The following is a 17,485-nucleotide window of genomic DNA, read 5'->3' as shown; positions in this document are numbered from 1 at the left end:
TCACTGATACGGACACTTATGACAATTGAGCACCTGCTCTTTGCCAGCCAGGGAGCCAAACGCTTGTCCTTTCTGTGTCTCCCTTAAGTGTCACAGGTCCCGGGAGGGAAGGTGATGCCGCTCCTACCAGTTGAGGTGCCTCAGGGTCAGAGAGGTACACAGGGCGGGGGCCTGGAGCCTGGTGGAGCCCAGGTGGAGTTCTAGCAGCAGTACAGCCTAGCAGTCCCACTTCCCCCGGTGCCTCTCACAAAGACGCCAAGGGAGAGACAGGGTCTGAAGGAGGGGATGAGGAAGCTTCCGTGGGTCTGCAAGCCCATACCAAGGCTGACTTGTCAAGGGTGTTAGAGGTCAGGACTCTGGTTACCCTGGGGATGGGGTTACACAGAGCCATTCCCATTCTGAAAAAGTATCCATTCTGCTCTTGTTTGTATGTTTACCCCCCCTCCCCCAAATCTTTTAAAAACAGATTCTCTTGGTTGCTGGGAGCACACACGGGGAAGTTGTGTGTGAGGGGGTGTGATCCAGGGGACAGGGAGGATAAGCCCCCCACTCGTAGGGCCAGGAGTGGCTCAGCTTTGTGAGCTAAGGATGGCCCGCGAGGTCCCAGAGAGAAGGGTCCCTGCTTCGTCCCTGCTCCGTGCACGCCATTCCCAGCCTGAGAAGTCCAGAGGCCCGCCCCCCGCACACACACACCAGGGAGGAGAGCCAGTCACCCTGGCTCCCAGGCTCCGGCTCCAAGGCTCCCGGCACTAGGAGCTATTTTCAGCTTTCATGTCCTAGGACAAGGCCAGAGCTAGTGTCTCCGGAAACTCTCTGTCTGTCTCTCGCCCGCCCGCCATCCCTCCCTCCCTCCCCCGCCTCTTCCCCTCCCGCTCCAGCTGTCCTGCCCTCCACCCTGCATTTCTACACAGGATGGCTCACAGACAGCTGCTCCCCGTGCCCACCCGCCACCATTCGATGGATGTCAAAGCAAGCCCTGGGGACTTCCCTGGAGGTCCAGCGATTAAGACTCTGAGCTTCCACTGCAAGGGGTGCGGGTTCGATCCCTGGTCAGGGAAATAAGATCCCACATGCCGCCCGGCACGGCCAAAGAAATAAATGAATAAAAAATAAAGTTATAGTGATGAAACAGCCCTAGTGGTGCAAGGATGGGACGTATAGCTCTATGGTAGAGAATAAAGGTCCAGAAACAGATAGATGAGAACTTGATATGACAGAAAGTGGGGAAATTAAGGAGTTTTCAATAAATGGCATTAGGACAATTGCATATCCATGTGGGAAAAAGTAAATTAGAAAAAAAGAAAAAAAGCAAGCCCTGGTCAGGTGTGACCTTGGGCCCAGGGCCATTGGCACACGTTGTCGTGTGGGATGTTCTTCCTTAGACTCCTCCCTCCCTCCTGTGTCACTGTCACTTCCTCCAGAACCTTCCTGGACTCCCCTACACAAGCCCGGGGTGTGCCCTCACCTGCCCACCCTGGATCACCGGAATTCCAATCCTGGCCCACCCTTCCTCGCCAGGTAAAGAACTGTGCCTGGTCAATAAGACCGTAGAGGTCCTTGGCCATTGCTATTGCAGTTGGAATTGTTACTGTGTTTACACACGGTGACCAACACCCGCCCCCAGTTTGCCCAGGACCGCTCAGGTTTGAGCGCTGGAACTGTGGGGAAACCCTCATTTCTGGGGAACCCCAGAAGGCTGGCCAGCCTATTTAGGATGGATCTTTCACTTGATATCCCAACCCCTGAGAGCCAGAAAGGGAATCTCCCCCCTCCTTCCATGGTAACCTTCATTCATTCATCCACTCATCCCTTTATTCAACTCCTTTATTCAGCAAGTATTTATGAAGCATCTACTACATAGCAGACACTCTTCTAGGTGCTGGGGACAGTAAACTGAGGTGGTGTGATTTATTACATGGGGATGATGTCTCGGAGACCACTGCAGGGCATGGGAGGTGGGAGAGGGAAGGGGCAGTTCTAAACGCAGGCTCTGACGGGATTGGGGCAGACCTTGCCCTAAGCCAGGCTGGTTGCTTCAACACAGCTGTCCTCACCCAGGGCCATCCTGCTTCCGCCTCACCCAGTTCTTCGGTGATGTCTGGGGAAAATCTGTGGTTGTCACAACTGGGGGGGAGGGGCCCCTGGAATCAAATGGGTGGGGACAGGGATGCTGCTGAACCCCACACAGTGCCCAGGAGGGGCCCCCAGCAGAGAATGACCCGCCCCAAATAACCCCAGTGCCATGGGGGAGACCCTGCACTAATATTATTCAGACCCACTGGTGCCCCTAGATTCCTGCACAGCCAGGGACTCTAACCGGGTCACCTCTGTATCCCGAGGTGACCTAGAGTGGGGCAGCCAGGAGGGCTGAGTATCAGGGATGAGATGACAAATCTCTGTGCCCACTCTCCTCGCCGCACCCCAGGGTCGATGGCCTCTATCTCCTCCCTATGCAGGTAGCTTTTCCCTGAGCCATTTCTTCTTGTCAAGGTCCCTGTCGCAGGTTGGCTTCCCCGAAGACGACATTGAGAGCAAGGATTGGAGTGCAGGTGGTTGACGTGAGACGTGCAGAGAACAGATACAGCTGCCATAGGGTCCCGCAATTCCACTCCTGGGCATAGATCTGGAGAAAACTCTAATTCAAAAATATACATACACCCCTGGGATTTCCCTGGTGGTCTAGTGGTTAAGACTCTGTGCTTCCAGTGCAGGGAGCATGGGTTCCATCTCTGGCCAGGGAACTAAGATCCCACATGCTGTGTGACAAAAAAATAAAGAAAGAAAGAGAGAAAGAAAGAAAGAAAAAGAAAGAAAGAAAAAGAAAGAAAGAAAGAAAAGATACATGCACCCCAATGTTCATTGCATCACTATTTATAATAGGCAAGATGTGGAAGCTACCTAAATGTCCACTGATGGATGAATGGATAAAGAAGATGTGGTACGTATATACAATGGAATATCTTCAGCCATAAAAAGAATGAAATAATGCTATTTGCAGCAACGTCGTGGATGGACCTAGAGATTATCATACTAAGTGAAGTAAGTCAGAAGAGAAAGACAAATATATGATCTCTCTTATAGGTGAAATCTAAAATACGACACAAATGAACTTGTCTACGAAACAAAAACAGACTCACAGACATAGAGAACAGACTTGTGGTCGCCAAGGGGGAGAAAGAGTGAGGGAGGGTTGGATTGGGAGTTTGGGGTTAGCAGACGCAAACTATTAAATATAGGATGGATAAGCTACAAGGCCCTACTGTCTAGCACAGGGAACTATATTCAATATCCTGTGATAAGCCATAATGGAAAAGAAAAAGAGTTTTATTTATAGGTTCCATCCCTAACTGAGCTGGCCCATCCCCTCCCATGGTTCTAAGTGCAGCCCGAGGCTGCAGACTTCCCACCATGGTCTTCAGCTCCAGAGCAAGCCACCTGCAAACCAGCCGCATCTTCCCAGGGGCTGGCAACTCTCCTTTGCTACTGATTCCAAGACACATCCAGATAGCACAAATGTGACCATGAAAACAAACTCAGGCATGTTCAAATCAGGGAAATAACATTCTTATCTCTGTTTAGTAGTTGCTTAATTTTAGAATAGCTTAGAGTTACAAAGAAGTTGCAAAGATCTGTACAGAGTGTACAGAGTGCTGTGGACCCCCCGACCCAGTACCCCTATTTCCAACACGTTAGTACTTTAGTACGTTAGTACGACATGCTTATCCAACTAAGGAACCGAGATGGATACGTTATTATTAACTAAAGTCCACACTTCATTAGAATTTCCCTAGCCTTCCCCTAACATCCTTTTTCTGTCCCAGTCTCCTCTGGGCTGTGACATTTCTCAGACGTCCCTGGGTTTTGATACCTTGAAAGTTTTGAGGAGGACTGGTCAGGTATTTTGTCCCTCAATTTGTTTTGTCTGTTGGTTTTCTGATGTTTTTCTTATGGTTGGGCTGGAGTTATGGGGTTTGGGGCGGAAGATCCAGACACAGATAAAAATGTCATTCTCCTCAGGTCAATCATCAAGGATACACACCATCAAGGATACACACATCAAGGATACACACCATCAATGGGGCTTGTGACAAACAATTTTACCCTTGATCACCTGGCCAGTATCGTCTTTTTTTTTTTTTTTTTTTTTTTTGCTGCGTTGGGTCTTCGTTGCTGCACACGGGCTTTCTCTAGTTGCGGCGAGCAGGGGCTCCTCTTTGTTGCGGGCACGTGCTTCTCATTACAGTGGCTTCTTTTGTTTCGGAGCACGGGCTCTAGATGTGTGGGCTTCTGTAGTTGTGGCATGGGGGCTCAGTAGTTGTGGCTCCCAGGATCTAGAGTGCAGGCTCAATAGTTGTGGCCCACGGCTTAGTTGATCTGCGGCACATGGGATCTTCCTGGACCAGGGCTCGAACCAGTGTCTGCTGCATTGGCAGGTGGATCCTTTTTTTTTTTTCCTTTGTTCCTTTTGGAACCAAAACTTTAATCTCAAGGATTCTCACAAAACATATTACAAATGACAGCATGAAAAAAAATATTGCACAGTAACTCAAAGTTCAGCTCTACAATATACTCTTAATCTGGCAGGACACTGGTACCTTGATAATCTCAACTTCTTACAAACATTACAAAGAGCTATGTATTCATGTACAGCAATCACAGAGGGGACTTATGACCTAACTCAAAGGTAAACTAACTTCCTTGAAAATTCTTAGATTCTAAACTCACTGGACAACCTCTTGTCCAGTGTGAAGACTAGTGGAATTCTTAAACCTCTAACCTAGGGTAAGGGTGCGGCTTTCATTTCTACCTGCTGGCTTGTGTTCACAACACGTTTTAAAGACTGCTTGCTTAACTACAGCTGCATACCATATCCCAGCTACAGAAAGTCTTTTCAATGTTTGCCAGTGTTGTTTCCATAATAATAAACATCACACTTTAGGTGGGCAGGAGTTAGAGTTTTATTATCAGTCTAGGCAAGATCAAAATTTCAAAGCAAATTCAATTTTGCTTAAGAGAACATTGTAAAGAAACAATTCTTCATATTACATGCCTCATATGACCCATTCCAAACCATAGAGAATGACACCTTTATGTGTCACTGTCCCAAGAGACAACAAATGTGAACAGCTAAAACATTTAAAAAGTGCAACAAGCTTCGGAAGTCTCAAACGAAACTTGAATTTTCTGTACATACTCCTGTCAAATGAAGTTATTTCCTGTGCACCACTCCTCTTGCAAAGTGGTCTGCTATTTCCTTTCATTTGACCTGGATCGGCTAGGAGACCTAGAGAAAGATCGGGACGGCTTGTGATTTCTCTCCTGGGACAGTGATCTCTCTCTTCTCCTATATCTAGAAAGGGACCTGCTCCAGCTGCGGGAGAAGCTTCTCCGTCTTGGAGATCTGTGGTGAGGGGGAGGACTCCTCCTCCGATAATCATCTCGAGGGCAACGACCCCAAGAAGGAGGCGGCCACGATTTCGACTTCTCCTTTCCCCATTCGACAGGTCCACTCTTACTCGGCAGCCACAGAGCGTTCTCCCGTCTAGTTCTCAGACAGCATCCGCTGCATCTCGGGGATCTTCATTTTCAACAAGAGCGAAGCCGGGAGGGTTTTTAGCAACCCACACACTTCGCAGTGGTCCATAATATCCTAAAGCTCGTTCGAATTCAGTCTTGTTACCACTGTTTCCAAGATTCCTTACATAAACGTTACAGTCCAACGGACAGGAATCCCGATGCAAGACCCTCCTGGCTCCTGGGTTTCATGGGCCACAGGGTGATCCCGGGCCTCTAGAATCTCGCAGCTGAATCGGCTCGCACAAGCTGTCCTGTGGGGATGCTTTTCCCCCATGTGTCCAGCCCGGGGCCCTGCTGTCTAGGCCCGACCTCCAGGGTGACAGGGTGAACCCCAGGTCCCAGGAGCAAACACTCAGAGCCCTGGTGACCAGACTCAGGGGGCTGGGGCGGCAGCTGGACATGTGTGGCCACCCTGGTGGTGTTTGGCCCCATCTGCAGTTCCAGTTCCAGCTGAGAAAGAGCCTCGCTGTGTTATTTTCTCCTGGTTGTGTAAGGATCCCCGGTGTCATTTGACAGAAATGTAGATGGTGTGTTCTTTCTCTCCTTTCTCCCTGCTTCCTCTCGACCCTCTCACCCTCCCTCTCCCTCTCTCCCTTCCTCTCTCTCTTCCCTCTCCCTCTTTCCTCTGCGTCTCTCTCTTTCCCTCTCTCCCTCCTCCCTCTCCCCCCTCCCCGTCCCTCTCCCAACTCCCTCTCCACCTCCGTCTCCCCCTCGCTCTCCCACATCCCTCTCCCTCTCCCCTCCTCCTCCCTCTACCTCCTCCCTCTCCCCCGTCTCTCTCCCGCCTCCCCCCTCCCTCTTCCCACCTCCCCCATCCCTCTTCCCTCTCCCTCTCTCCCTTCCTCTCTCCCTGTCCCTGTTTCCCTGTTCCGCACGCTCTCCCTCTACCTCTTTCCCTCTCCCTCTCCCTCCACCTCCTTCCCTCTCTGGAGAGGGAAGGAGGTGGAGGGAGAGGGAAAGAGAGCAGGAGAGGGAGGGGGGAGAGGGAGAGAGAGGGGGGAGGGGGGAGAGGGAGAGAGGGATAGAGGGAGTGAAAGACGTCTCTCCCTCCCTCCCTCTATCCCTCCCTCCCTCTCTCCCTCCCTCCCTCCATCCCTCTCTCCCTCCCTCCCTCTATCCCCCTCTCCTCCCTCTCCCTCTCTCCCTCCCTCTCTCCCTCTCCCTTCCTCCTTCTCCTCCCTCTCCCTCTCCCTCCAACTCTCCCGCTGCCTCCGTCTCTCCATCTCCCTCACTCCCTCCCAGAGAGGGAGAGATGGAAAGGCAGAGACAAGGGAGAGGGAGAGAGGGAGAGGGAAAGATGGAGGGAGAGGGAGAGGAAGGGAGAGGAAGAGAGGGAGAGAGATATGGAGAGGAGAGGGGGGGAGAGGGAGAGGGAAAGAGGTCTCTTCCTCCCCCCCTCTCCCTCTGTCCTCCTTATCTCCCTCTCCCTCCGTCTCTCCCTGTCCCTGTTTCCCTGTTCCGCTTTCCCTCTCCCTCTTTCCCTCTCCCTCTCCCTCCACCTCCTTCCCTCTCCAGAGAGGGAAGGAGGTGGAGGGAGAGGGAGAGAGAGCAGGAGGGGGGGGAGAGGGAGAGAGAGGGGGGAAAGGGAGAGAGGGATAGAGGGAGGGAGCGAAGACGTCTCTCCCTCTCTCCCTCTACACCTCTCTCCCTCCCTCTCTCCTTCTCCTCCCTCTCCCTCTCCCACCAACTCTCCCTCTCCCTCCATGTCTCCATCTCCCTCACTCCTTCCCAGATAGGGAGAGATGGAGGGAGAGGCAGAGATAAGGGAGAGGGAGAGAGGGAGAGGGAAAGATGGAGGAAGAGGGAGAGAAGAAGAGAGAGAGGGACAGAGGGAGAGAGAGATAAAAGAGGGAGAGAGAGAGGGAGAGCGGGAGAGGGAAAATGGTCTCTTCTTCCCTCCCCCTCCCTCTCTCCTCCGTCTCTCCCTCTCCTTCCCTCACCCTTTCCCTTCCTCTCTCCCTCTTCCTCCCTCTGTCACTCCCTCTCCCTCCATCTCTCCCTCGCCCTCACTCCCTCTCAGAGAGGGAGAGATGGAGGGAGAGGCAGAGACAAGGGAGAGGGACAGAGGGAGAGGGAGACTGGAACAGGGAAACAGGGACAGGGAGAGAGAGAGAGAGAGGGAGAGGGAGAGAGGGAGAGAAGGAGGAGAGAGGGAGAGGGAGGGAGGAAGAGACCTCTTTCTCTTTCCCTCTCCCTCTCTCCCTCTCTCTCTCCCTCTCTCCCTTTCTCTCTCACTCTCACTCTCCCTCCCTCTCCCTCTCTCTCTCCCTCTCTTCCTTTCTCTCTCCCTCTCCCTCTCCCTCCCCCTCTCCCCCTCTGCCTTACCTCTGCCTCTCTGGAAGGGAGTGAGGGAGATGGAGAGACGGAGGGAGAGGGAGAGTTGGAGCGAGAGGGAGAGGGAGGAGAGGAGGGAGGGAGAGGGAGAGAGGGAGGGAGGGAGAAACGTCTTTCGCTCCCTCCCTCTATCAGTCTCCCCTCTCCACCCTCTCTCTCCCTCTCCCCCTCCCTCTCCATCTCTCTCTCTCCCTCTCCCCCCTCCCTCTCCATCTCTCTCTCCCTCTCCCTCCACCTCCTTCCCTCTCCAGAGAGGGAAGGAGGTGGAGGGAGAGGGAGAGGGAAAGAGGTAGAGCTAGAGCGTGTGGAACAGGGAAACAGGGACAGGGAGAGAGGAGGGGAGAGAGGGAGAGGGGGAGAGGGAGAGAGAAAGGGGGAGAGGGAGAGGGGGAGGGAAAGAGGGAGAGAGAGAGAGGGACAGGGAAAGAGGGACAGGGAGAGAGGGAGGGAGAGAGGCAGAGGGAGAGATGGAGGGAGAGGGAGAGTGAGAGGCAGCGAGGTAGAGGGAGAGAAGGAGAAACGGGGAGAGAGAGAGAGGGAGAGCTGTAGAAGTGCTGAGGAGGCGGGCTCCCTCCCACTCCCACTCCCACCCTCTCCCTACTGCTTTCTCTTTTTTCTGCTTCAACAAACACCAGGCGCCTTTTAGATCAGCCCTGAAGTCAACATTGATGCTTGGAGAGCCTGACCTCCCCGCTGACTTCCAGCCCAGGACCGCCGCTGGGAGATGAAGTCTGCGTGGCCCTGGGCACAGGCTGCACAGGCACCTCCTCTGATGCCCAATCTCTCCTCGTTTACGAGGCAGCCGACACTCCCCTCCCTGACTCCCCAAGATTTGGGGCCTTTTTAATATGTGTCGATAATGCCATGAGCTACTATTTAACTCTTCCACGAGGACCCATCTCCCAAAATGCAGTGGTTTTCAGCCTTGGCTGCACTAGAGAACCCCCAGGGAAGGGAGAGACGTCTCTCCCTCCCTCTCTCTTTCTCTCCCTCTGTACTTCTGTCTACCTCTCTCCCTCTCCCTCTCCCTCTGGGGTGATGCCCGATGAGCTCAGAATCGCAGATGGCCCCCCCCCATCCCCTCTCTGTGGCTTGCATGGGGGATGCACCTTCTCACTGTGGCCCGGGCATGGCCTTGACATTCAGACATCGGGTCCTGCATGGACACTTGTGTTTGTTCCATAGCGCATGTGGCTGCAGTCTGTGCTTCTGTGGATGGGGGCTCTGCATGAGCCCTTCATCTTCCCCGCAGACACCACTGGTGCTCGCTCGGCCTCGCGGGTGATGCGGGGGGCACAGGGGACAGTCTTGTGTCCCCACCTTCTTGGGCTACAGACAGGCCACGCTGGTCCTGTGGTGACTGGGGGCTCCCAGGAGAACCCCACGGCAGACCGGAGAGGTGGCCCCAGAGAAGGTGGCGTACGCCTGGGGCCGGGCCTCATCAGTGAGCCACGGGCCACCTGCAGCAACAGGTGTCTCACCGTCCAGGGGCTGGGTGTTTGGGCGCCGTGGGGTTGAGCTACTGTCTGCACGGCAGCCGTGTTTGTCTTCTTGAGCCCGGGTAGGCCCCTTGGTGGCTCCTGGAGAGCCTGGCCGCATTTCTTCCTGCCTTTGGCCTTAGAGCCCATCACGTTCATGCCGTTTCCAGCTCCAAAAGGACCTGTGTTAATAAAGACCACGTGTTAGGACAGCACCAAAGTGTCTAGAAATCCGGGCCAGGAGGAGGAGGGAGGGGGATTGGCTGTGCCCGCCAGTGGCCTGGGAGCCCTGCCCGCCTGCAGAGACCTGGCCCGGGGCCCGCGGGGAGGGCGTGGCCCTCGGTCCCCAGCACCTTCCGTCTCTGGGTTCCAGGAGAACTGCGTGATCCTCAGGGAGCTGGTGAGGCTGCAGGCCCTGAAGTCCCGCCTGCTGGGGTTCTGCACGCATGCCAACTCCGTGCTGGAGATGAACATGGACAAGACCAGCCAGGTGGTGGCCACTGTCCTAGGTAACACCGCCTCCCCCTGAGTCCCAGTGGGGATGGGGTCAGGCGGACCTTGACCGGACGTGGTGCGGACCTTGACCGGACGTGGTGCTGCCTGAGACCCCACTGTGTCAGCACTTGGGGGTCACCTTCCCAGACCCTTCATTCTGCCTCGAGAGGTGCGGGGTTGGGGGTGGCTGGGGGGCCGCCCCAGGGACGTAGCCGAGCCTCTCCCCTCCGCCCGCAGGTGAGCTGGCCCAGAAGCTGAAGCCCCTCGGGGAGCAGGAGCGGCCGTGATCCTGGAGCTAAAGAAGGCCGAGTGCCAGAGACGGGGCCTGCACTTTGACGGCCCCATCAACACCTGGGACCTGCGCTACTACATGAACCAGGGGGAGGAGATGTGCTACCACGTGGACCAGTACCTGCTCAATGAGTCCTTCCCCATGCAGACGCTCACACGCGGGCTGCTGGGCATCTCCCAGGAGTTGCTGGGGCTGACCTTCGACCTGGAGGAGGGCACCAACATGTGTCACGAAGATGTGAGGCTCTAAACGGTCTGGGACGCGGCCTCGGGTAAGGTCATCCATCGGCAAGTTCTACCTGATCTCTATCCTCGGTGCGTGCGTGGGGGAACCTGTCGGCCGTGGGCCGGGGCTCCTCTGTGCAAGCGGGGCCCCATCCAGGTCCCTCCACAGGGTGGGGAAGTCCGGGCACGCGGCCTGCTTCGGCCTGCAGCCGGGCTGCCTACAGCACGATGGGAGCTGTCAGATCGCCATCGCGGCCATGGTGGCCAACGTCACCAAGCCTACGCCCAACCTGCCCTCTCTGCTGCAGCATGATGAGCGGGAGACCAACTTCCACGACGTCGGGCACGCGATGCACCAGCTCCGCTCCCAGGCGCAGGGCTGCAGGCAGGGGGCGGGGAGGGCCCGGGCATGCGTGGTCCTCAGGCAGGCCCTCGCCATGGGATTCTTTCACTGACATCACCCCGCACGTGGTGACGCCCTCGGTGTCAGCTTCCATCATCAAACCCCAGGCACTGGGCGCGTAAATAACGGAAATGGAAGCCCTCAAGGCTCTAGAGGCTGGAAGACCCAGATCAGGGAGTCAGGGCTGGTTCCCTGCATGTTAGATACGTGTACTCAAAAGTTGCCTTGAAAAAAGACAAAAGAAAAGAAAGGAACGTTGCCTGCAAGTCTGCTGACAGCCGGTGACGAGAACCAGAGGGAAGGCTCTGGGGCCGGGGGCGCAGTGCCCTGTGAGCTCGGGGGCTGCTGCCAGTCTCCGTGGAGGCTCAGCAAGTCCCAGTGACTTCCCCACGTGGGGGGCGCCAGCTGAGCGTCTGGGCCCAGGACCCACTGCTCGTTCAGTCTTCCTGTGGACTGCCCTTCAGCCTAAGAGCGATGCTCTCACAGGCTGCACCGGGGCGTGTGGGGACAGTTTACTGAGCTGTACAGACATCACTACTGCTTTGGACCATTTCTGTCACCCCGAAAATGTCCCTCACGCCCTTAGCTATCACTCCGTCCCCTCGCCAGCCCCTGACAACCAGGAACCCACTCGCTGACTCTGTGGATCTACCTGCTCTGGATGTTTCTCCTCAGTGGGGTCACGCCCTGTGTGTCCTTCTGTGTATGACTTCTCTCGCTGAGCATCGTGTTCTCAGGGTGTATCGACGTGGCAGCGAGCGTCAGGGCTTCACCGCATTGCGTGGCTGAGGGACGTAAAGAAGACAAGAGAAAAGAAAAGAACGTTGCATGCAAGTCTGGTGACAGCCGGTGATGAGATCCAGAGGGAAGGCTCTGGGGCCGGGGGCGCCGTGCCCTGTGAGGCCCTGGCGCTGCTGCCAGTCTTGGTGGGGCACGGGCAGCACCGTCCCTCAGGAGCTGCTGGACAAGCTCGTCAAGTCCCGGGAGGCCAACCCAGATGTGGCCGGACCGAGGGAAGGGAAGGGGGCTTCCGGTCTGCCCGGCTGGAAAGCACGGCCTGGACACGGTGCCAGCCCCCCGTCTCCTTCCTCCTGCCCCCCAGGCCTCTTCAACCTGTGCCAGATCGTCCTGGCCAAGGTGGTTCAGGCCCTGCACACGCAGACGCCCGCGGACCCGGCCCTGGAGAATGCCCGCCTCTGCCAGGAGATCCTGGGGTTCCCAGCCATGCCAGGTAGCCAAGCGCGCGCCGGGCCCACCTTAGCGGTTGGTTGGCGGCTACTGCCCAGGTCAAGAGGATCGTCTGGTGGTGTGTGAATGGGGACCGACTGACGGGCTCCGGCCAAGGCCCGCTGACCTCTGGCCTCTTCCTGCCACGGTTCCTTGGCTGGTCCCTCCAGCTATGGCCCGCGGAGTCCAAGGGTGGGGTGGGAGGCTCCGCACATGCTTTCTAGAGAGCCTGGAAGAGGCAGGAGAGGGCTTCATACCCCGGACAGAAGGCATCGGCGAGGTTTACCCATGCGTGTCGGTGCAGACACGCGGTTCACTCCCTCGTGAGCGCTTTAACCAGCGATCTCCCCGTGGTGGAGGGCGAGCCCTGACTCATCTCTCGCAGCCTCGGCAGCTGACCTTGTAAGAGGCTTAGGAGTGAACCCTCGTGAGCTTCAGCAGAAAGTTGGCAAAGATTTATTTGTGTCCCTGCACTGAACTGCCAGCAAGGTCCCCGTTTTCTACAAGTGTTAGGCCAATACTCTCTCTAGTGGCAGGGGACCCACCTGCCTGCGACCTTCGGCCGCCTGGTAGGAAGCTACGACACCCAGTCCTATGGTCAGTCATTCCTGCAAGAAACACTGGAACCAGTTTCTGCCAACCCACCAAAAAAAACGACTTAAAAGGCAACGTGGTGTCACAGGAAGGGCTTGTTTCTGTGTTTCTTTGTTTTTAGTTCATTAGGCCTCACTTAAAATTCGGATTCCACAATGCACTTGCTTTGGGATCTTGAACAACACTCATAACCTCTGCAAGTTTCAGTATAGTAAGTTTATGTGATTACCTTCATCTGTAATATCCCTGTGTTGCAAGCTTAATTAATTCAGATTAATTCATCTTAATCTTAATCTCAAATTCAGATCAAACACTAGTTCCTCTGTGACTTCTCGTCTGAACTGATTCAAAAGCCTCCTCTCCCGTCCTCATTTGGCTTCTCTTCTCTTCTCTTCTGGAATCTCATAAGAACTTCTATGACCTCTTTGGTTTTTTGTTGTTGCTGTTGTCTGATTGTTTGTTTTTTAATTGAAATATAGTTGATTTACAATGTCGTGTCCGTTTCAGGTGTACAGCACAGTGATTCCGTTTTCAGATTCTTTCCCTTATAAGTTATTACAAAATATTGAGTACAGTTCCCTGTGCCATAGAGGAGATCCTTGTTGTATCAATTCTATGCCTTCTTTGAATGACCGTAGCACTTGTTGTCTGTATCATTTTTATGTCTGTTGTGGCTTTGTGACTGAAAATGAAAATTTTCTCTTTGTTCATGTCCTGGCCCTTCCTTAAAAATGTGTTCATTTACCTATTTCATATTTATTGACTACATCTTAGACACCGTGTTAGCTGCTTGTTCTAGATGTTAGTAAAACATAGACCTTCCTGCTCAAAGGGTCACAGTATTTGTGGGAAAACAAAAAAACGAACAACTTACGTCTCAAATAGCTTTGTACTTCCCAAAGAGAGCACACCTCGTAGGTACAATAAATATATGTATTATACATAAATGTATAAATAGTTAATGGCATTAAAACCTTGAGATAACTGCTCTTCTATTCTGAGGAAATGATGATAATATCTCACCAGGAGCTCAACACCACTCTGAGAATGAGGGCTTAACCCCCGACCTGGCTCACTGCATCGCTTTCTTATATGAAAATAGACAAGTCTGTACATGCTCTCTACAAAAAGGCTTATCTGGCATGAATTTCAGATAGCAAGAAGAAAAATTCAAGAGGTTCAGAGAAGCATCCAGAAGCTCAGATGATTGTCTGGCACTAACACAACTTGCTTGACAGGAAAATAGAGCTGTAAATCTCACAAAATTAGATGATCTTCTAAGAATTTCAAAACCGCCTGCTATTAATTAGAAATCCTAGAAGAACCGCTTCTTTTAAAGCATACTGATAATATGCTTTACAGCTTAATATTCAGAAGCCTATGTTTTGGCTAAGTGAGCTTCAGGAATGAAGGAAACTTGTGGTTCAGTTCCATCTACTCTGGAACCTCTGGTCAAAACACCTACTTCTGTGCTCAGCCATCTTATCATCTGTAAAATGGAGGCAACTCTAAGAAAACATAGTTACAGAGATGTTGCACAGCTTCCTGTGTCACTGTCTTCATTTGTTTCAGAAAACCAATAACGTCTAAGCTACTACTGCAAAGAGTGCAGTGTTACTTGGGGTCATCTAGTGCAGCTCTGTCAAAGTAAAGAAAAGGAAAGGGGCCTAGAATAACTATAATTTTCCCAAGAGGACACTATTATTTGATGGCAAATCTGAGTCAAGAACCCTGATCTCTTTGATGCCATTCCATTGTTCTTTCGTTGGGTTCTCAACAACCCAGAGAAAGAAAGAGAAATAAAACTCCTATGTGCTGTGTCACTGGTACAGGACGTGGCAAGATTGGAATTGGAGAACTACATAGTAACAGGTATTTGGGAAATTCTTCAAACTAATTAAGATATATACCAGGTACATAAAAAACAGTTATGTTTTCCCAAGATGATTCTGTGGAATGAACAGAACTGGTAACTGAAGGTGCCTGTGTGCTGCAGTTCCAAACAGGATGGGTGAATGCTTGTTTTCTGGCACCTTTAAGACTCCACCCCAATATACACATTAAAATAAAATTAACATTTCAACTGGGTCATATTTAATTCTGCATGCTCTTGTAAGTCAGCAAAATAGTCCATATATCATTTAAGTTGTCACTCACTTTCTTTTCTTTTCTTTTTTTTGCGGTACACGGGCCTCTCACTGCTGTGGCCTCTCCTGTTGCGGAGCACAGGCTCCGGACGCGCAGGCTCAGCGGCCATGGCTCATGGGCCTAGCCGCTCCACGGCATGTGGGATCTTCCCGGACCGGGGGCAGGAACCCGTATCCCCTGCATCGGCAGGCGGACTCTCAACCACTGAGCCACCAGGGAAGCCCGTCACTCACTTTTTAACTTGAGTTTTAATTTCTAAAAGTCTTTCCAGACACAAAACAGAGGTGGGAAAATGGTATATGGGAAGCTGCAGAGATGAAATAAGCTTACTTCATTCGGCATAAAGATGAATACCCAAAAACTTCTGCATAGCTGGAAGTGTCCAAATCTACTATCTTCGTTTTGTAGTCAAGGCTTCCGGAAAAATATGCTAACAGATTCCTAATTACCCAAATGCCCCATATCTGTTTCAGTAAGTATCATTATATATTATGGAAATTTTTCTCAGTGACAGAGAAAGACATCCTGGCCGAGCATGCCCCTGCCCATGACACAGAGATGATGGTCTCAAGCTACCTTGAAGACGTTGAAGCCCACTTTATCCATTACTAATATTAATGGAGGACAAAACTTCATATTCTGTTTGCTCTGTGTTTGTTAAATCACTTCTTTCCTTCATTAAAATAGATGACACATAATTGAGTCTGTAGTGTGTGTATCACTGGAAACTGAACACATTTTTGTTGGTTTTATTAATGCCATAGGTTTCTAGGGGGGGTCTACTAAATAACTAAGTCTAGTTTCACAGTTACGAATAAATTATGATGTAATTTTGAATAAATTAAGCTCATCATAAAGGAAGGATACTGATAGTTGCTACTACCCCTTCCTTGAGGGGCTCTTGTAAAGCACTAAATAAAGTAACAGAGGCTTATATGCATGCATATATTTTCAATGATATTTGAACACACTTGAAAAGAACTCTACAGAATGCATTATAAAACCTCGATGCTGTGTGTCCCTAGTTCCCAGCTCTCTCATTAAAACTATTTAAATGAACAAAATGTTATCTATTAGGATAGCTATCAGAGTACTCCAACTACTACTTCTTGCAGTACCCTGTCCCAACCATTTGCCTTCCTCTTCCCATTAGTCCTTAATTCAGAAACCCCAGAGATTTGTTCATTAATTTATGAACACATTTCTTCATTCAGCCAAGAAAATTGATGGGTCCCTTACCAAATTTCAGGCACCCTTCTTCAGTATGTTTTCTAGGCATGTTCAGGAAACACAACAGTGATTAACACAGATGAATACAGCCTCTCTCGAGCTGAGGGGAGAGACAAAAGTAAAGAAGCAAATATAAAATCGTAAGTGTAAATACGTAAATAAAAATTGAATAAATGAGTAGAATAACTAGTATATCAGGTAAGTGCTGGAGAAAAACAGCAAGCAGGGAAGGGGGATGGAGATTGTTAGCTGGTAGGAGGAGGCTGCGATCTGAAACTAAGTGATCACTGAGGGCTTTCTGGGGAGGATAAAATTTACGAGGGAACCTAAGGTTGTGAGAGGGAGCAAGGTGCATATCTGGGAAGTGAATAGTACAAGCAGAGGGAACAGTCAGATGGAAAGGCAATGAGGCAAGAGTGGGCTCGGAGTATCCAAGGAGCAGAAAGGATGTCAGTGTGTGGAAAACAGAGGGAGCAAAGTGGAGAGGAGAAGGAAACAGTCAGAGAGGAAACAGAGGCCCAGATTTCTAGGGCTGTGGAGGCACTTTGAGGACTTTGCTTTTCCTGTGAAGAAGCCATTGAAGAGACTTGAGTGACATGATCTGACTTATGTTTTAACAGGATCTCTCTGGATGCCATGTTGATTAGAGACTGCAGGAGAATAAGGACAAGCCCCAGAAGACCAATAGTTGATTCAAATGTCAAGAAACATTTATGCCTTCACCCTTCAACTTCACAAATGATGCCATTTCCATTGAGCTATTGAAAAATATAATCTGGCTTTCAAAACAATAAACCAGAAGGCATTTTCTCACATAAGCAAGGTCACAAACAACTGTCAGCTGAAGTTGAAATAGCAACAAATCAAATAATAACAAAAAACGTTTTTTACAGATTTTAAAACCTTACAAAGCATTTTCTTGTCCATTATCTAAGTTAATCCTCAAATCAACGCCATGAGATAGTTATTATTTTCCCATTAGAAGTGACCACATATTAAATCCTTAGTGATTGCTCAAGAAAAGCTGAAATCTTGAGTGTACATCTATTAATGCCAAGGTTGGGTTTTTTACCCATGGGAACATTGGATGCTAAAATCCACAGGGATTTTCAGCTCAAGATGGCAGACTAGGAAATATATTTACTTTCTGGTCCTCCTGAAACCATGTTTAAATAAAACTGTAGAAATACCAAAATTAATCAACCAATAAAAACCAAGACATTGTGGAAGTCATCAACCACAGAAAGATTTCAACACATTTCGAGAAGGCGAACAATGAAACGGAGGGGCCATGAATAAAATAATGAAGAAAAGACTACCCTAAGTAGGGTCTGCACAAAGCCAGTCAGCTTTTGCTGAGCCCTGGTTATAGTAAAGGACAGAGGAAAGAAGAGGGGCTGAAAACAAGGAGACAAAAGTCATTTTAGGAAAAAACGTTCATTTAATGAGCTCCAGGGAACACTCAGCCTGCTGCCATACTCAC

The 17,485-nt window shown here is 51.2% G+C and overlaps 1 pseudogene across 1 annotated transcript; it reads right to left on the bottom strand.

The window, feature by feature from the left end:
• Window positions 1-5,056: 5,056 nt before the first annotated feature.
• LOC309968330 (serine/arginine-rich splicing factor 3-like) lies at window positions 5,057-9,053 on the bottom strand (annotated as a pseudogene). Its single transcript has 2 exons — window positions 9,029-9,053; window positions 5,057-5,755 (listed from the first exon to the last, which is right to left on the bottom strand). The product of its transcript is annotated as a serine/arginine-rich splicing factor 3-like (transcript).
• Between the last annotated feature and the right edge of the window lie 8,432 nt (window positions 9,054-17,485).

This window comes from Leucopleurus acutus (genome assembly GCF_964270905.1).
Source record: "Leucopleurus acutus genome assembly, chromosome: 11".
Taxonomy (NCBI): Eukaryota; Metazoa; Chordata; class Mammalia; order Artiodactyla; family Delphinidae; genus Leucopleurus; species Leucopleurus acutus.
This window is presented reverse-complemented; position numbering and strand designations above follow the sequence as displayed.